We start from the raw sequence: 4,632 nt of genomic DNA, 5'->3' as shown, positions 1-4,632 counted from the left end.
AAGCTCCAGGATGAAAGCCCACTGGGAAGAACTTCCCTGAGGAGAGGATGGGGCCACAGGACCAGTTGTTAGGAGTTGGGGGTCTTCCCTGGGAAGATGCTAACCTAGGAGATAGGAGGAGGTGGAGATCCTGGGAATGGCAACTTAGCATCCAGCCCTCCTTCTGAGAATAGCACCCATGTTCTCCTTTGGGAGGCCTACTATCCCTCAGTCCATATCATTCTCTGGGGATGATCTCCTCCCAACTCTAGGAGTCACATGGCCACAAAGGGCCAATCAGCATGTTCTGTTCCAGGCCTAGGATCACTACACCGATTGGCCATGCACAGCCTCCTGCCCAAGTCAGCCAGGGATGCTCAATCCTAGGCCCTGGGATAGAACTTCTCAGATGAAGAAACTCTCTTTCCTTGGGGATTGCTAACTTGGAGGGCCCAAGTGCCCAGGGGTCATCTCATAAGGATGGCCAGCCTGAGAAAGAAGCCAATAGAAAAGAAAATGGAGCCCCTCAAAAATGGAGGCCACGTCCTAAAAAGTCACGTGATCCCCTGGATGCATCTGGACCTGAAGCTTGCTCTCTCTTGGACTTCCCACTTATATGAGCCAAGAAATTCCAGTTTTGGCCTAAGCTCCTTTGAACTGGGGTTTATGACACTCACAACCAAAGGAGGTTTAACAGCCATTCCAACTCAGTTCCACAGGTATGAGGTGTATGCCTGATAGTCCATACCAGGTACCAAGATCCTTAAAGTGAAATTGACTTAGGGTCCTTACCCATAAGGACCACAGGAAAGAAAAGTGTTTTCTAACATCTGTGCCTGGGCAATAAGTTGGATGAATGTCCTTAGCCTCTTTCAGTTGTGAGTGACAGAAATCTGGTTCACATGTGCTAAGAAATAAAGCATCTTCATTGGCTCATATAGCAACAATGTCAGCTTTAGGAATGGCTGGATCCAAGTGCTCAAAGATGCCTTCAGGAATCTCTTTTGCTGCCTCTTGCTTATTTCACACACACTCTTCTGCTCACACTCACCCCATCTTGCTCTGCTCATCCATATATCCATCCAGCCACACATTTTGCTGATTCTAAGGTATGTATTTTTCATACATTAATCTCTGAAATCAGAATGCAACACACAAAGTTGTGTCCTAATTTAATTGGCATCCTTTTCCCTCTTAGTTGATCATAAAACGGTGAATTGTATGTCTTACAAAGGAGTTTATTTTCTGTGACGGGCTATTGCTCTCACTCTCACCTTCCCTCTGCTCTGTTCTCTTTCTCTCTCTCTCTCTCTCTCTCTCTCTCTCTCTCTCTCTCTCCATCTTTTTGGCTTCTCTGGTTATTCTCTTCCACTACAGAAGGACTTCCTCCATATAGTAGGAGGAGAAGGAACAAGGCCACAGATAGTTACAGAGTCATAAACTACATTGAATGACCCAGGGGAAAGGGAGAGTTGATCTTCCCCAATGTTTGTGTATAAAATAACAAGGAAGGATTCTCATTGGCCTGGAGCAGGTCATGTAACCATCAATGTGGACTTGGAGATGGAGCTCCAATTCACCAGGCCCTGGCCACACACTCACCCCATGGTCCCAGAGGCCAAGCTTCCACTACCTATAGCCCCACCAGAACAATGAAGAGTGTGGAAGGGCCTGTGTGGGCCTGAGGGGGGAAAGGACGCTGGACAAACGTTATCCAGTCTGCATCTAGGATCATAATTATCAAGTGCTCAGCTACTAACCTAACAGTTAAAAAGTTAAAAGAGAATCCACCCAGAGGTGCTTGGAAGAAAACCCTGGGGATCTGTTTGTGAAAAATCAGCCCATGAAAACCCTAAAGAGCAAAGTTCCACTGTATCACCCATGGGGCCATCATGAGTCATAATGGGCTCAACACCAACTGGTTGGTTGGTTCTAATGAATGTTGACTGTAGAAAAGGAGTGGAAACAAAGGATGAAAACAGAAATCCCCCCCCAATGCCCCTGACCCACACTGAACATCATCAACTCTTCGTGTGTTTCAGAGTTTGCCATGACAGATAATGAAACGACAAAGTGAGCTTGCTTGGCTCACTTGCTTGTTTTCCTGACCAGCCCATTTCCACGGGAGCCTGTATACGGGGCTTGGGCTCTCCAGCCCAGCACATGGCCTTTGCCAGGCTGGCAGCTGCGACCAGAGCAGACACGCGGCTTTGGCAGCCCAACCTCCAGCACATGGCCCCTGCCTGAGCTGCTGCTTGGCAACCCCGTTCCTCAGGCTCCACAATGGGGTCATCGATGGGAAAGGAGCAGGGGGCCCAGGTGCACCTCAATAACTGCACTGCAAGTCTTTGTCTTTTCCTAGTGTGCGAGAGGGGTGCATATGCTGGAGGACACATGCTGTGTGCACTCATGCAGGGCCATGCATGTGCAAGTGTGTGCATGTGTGTGAGAGTGTTTGCACACCCACTTGCATGTGCCTATATGTACGTATGGGAGCTCTGGTAGCGTAGTGCCTAAGGCACTTGACTGCCAACCAGAAGGCTGGCGGTTCAAACCCACCAGCCACTCTTCTGAAGGAAGGTTGGGCAATCTACTTTCATAGTGATGCTGCCTCGGCAACCCAAGGAGGGGTCGCTATGAGTCAGGTCTGACTCGACGGCACATAACAACAACAACATATGTACGTATAAGGAGCCCTGGTAGCACAGTACTTAAGAGCTCGGGTGCTAACCAAAAGGCCCCCAGTTCGAACCCACCAGCTGCTGCACAGAAGAACGATGTGGCAGTGTGTTTCCATAAAGATTATAGCCTAGGAAATCCTATTGGGCAGTTCTACTTGGTCACACGGGTCAACAGGTGTCCATGGCGCCTAACAACAGCAATCTTTACAGAAGCAGGTCTCCAGGTCTTTCTCCCCAGCGGCTGCTGGGTGGGTTGGAACCACCAACCTTTTGGTTGGCAGCTGAGGACTTAACTACTATGCAACCAGGCCTGGAAGCCCAATAAAGACTTCCTGATCGGAAACTGGCCCTTCTGAACTTCCTTGACATTCAGGAGCCGCTCTTGGGAAGGAGATGAAGGGAAAACTCTTGCAGGAAAACAGGCATTCGCTGTAGAAATTCAGGCCTGTGCTTTCTGCAGGTTTTGTGCAACCGCAACAAGCTTCAAAGCCTCAATTTCGTCCTCTGTCAAACAGCAATGACAACAAACCAATCAGCTCCCGTCGACCCCATGTGCGTCGCAGCAGGTCTGGGGTCCCGAGGGTTCTCACTGGCAGATTTTTCAGGAATAGATCACCAGGCCTTTCTTCAGAGCCACCTCTGGGTGGACGCAAACCTCCACCCTTTTGGTTAGCAGCCAAGGACGTCAATTGTTGGCACCACCCAGGAAGTTCCCTCTGTAAGAAGGAAGGCGGAAGTCCACCCACAGCGATAACCAAACAAAACAGCCTCTGGAAGAAGTGAGCCCAAGCCTTCCATTCAAATGGAATTTTTAAGAAAACCTGAAAACCATTTTCAAAATGTAACAAAAATTAAAGCCTCCATGTGCTCTTTCGAAATGCAACACACTGGAGACCGCCAGCTTCTTATCTGAGGCTGGAAGACTAGATGCTCGGGAGACGGGGTCCCTCTCGCCAGCTTTACCTCAGTGGTTCTCAGGCTGACAGCACTGTAGCAAGACCTGCAGCACTTCCTCTTTGGCTTATTTTTTAAAATAGTTTTATTTATTTATGGAGGCAATATACACCACCAAACAGACACCCATTCACATTGGTGACAACTTCACATGGTGTCACCCTTCCACCTCAGCCCGTATCGTTTCATCGCCATTAATTCAGACTCTGTCCCTAGAAGCTGTCATCTATACTTCAGATGACTGTTGTCAGATTAAACTCAGATGACGCTGTGCTCAAGGCAAACATCATTCATTGGGCTAAAGCGCTGTTCAGTTTGACAAGGGCTTCATGGGGTCCTTCGGGTTCAAGGGTTAAAAATTATTCCCTGGCATTTGTTTCCAGGATTTCCCCAGTCTCAATGGATCCACGAAGTTGGGTTTCCATGTAAGTTTGAAGTCCTGTTCAACGCTTTTCCTCCTGTTAGGATTAGGATCCACCTACTGAATGTCTTGATCCAAACGTTCAGTAATGTAAGCTGGGCACCAGCCATAGCTTCTGGTCTCAAGGTAATGGAGGTAGCAGCATCTAAAATCCCAGGGCTCAGGCTGCCCCAGGGCGGTGAAATCAGAATCTCTTGGGGGAAGACACCCAGATGTTGAGGTTTCTTTAAACTCCCAGGTCAGGGGGCAGGAAACTTTTTCTATAAAGTGCCAGGCACAAAAGAGCTTGGGCTTGGCGATCCATCTGATCTCTGACGCAGCTCCTTAACTCTGCTGTCATAGAGGGAAAGCAACCATAGACAATTCATAAACAAATGAACGTGGCTGTGTGCCAATAAAACTTTATTGACAAAAACAGGCTGCAGCTGGATTTGGCCTGTGGGCGATGGCTTGCCAACCCCTGCCCTTCGTGATTCTAATGCACAGCCAAGCTTGAACTACTGTTGGAAGGTGAGCTAAACACAGACAAAAACAGATACCACTTGCAGCCACTCACTGTGTGAATCAGAATTTCACCTGTTTTCACCATCCAAATTC

The sequence above is a fragment of the Orycteropus afer genome, unplaced genomic scaffold, assembly GCF_000298275.1.
Source record: "Orycteropus afer afer isolate SDZICR_OR568_19922 unplaced genomic scaffold, OryAfe1.0 scaffold00515, whole genome shotgun sequence".
Classification (NCBI taxonomy): Eukaryota; Metazoa; Chordata; class Mammalia; order Tubulidentata; family Orycteropodidae; genus Orycteropus; species Orycteropus afer.
This window is presented reverse-complemented; position numbering follows the sequence as displayed.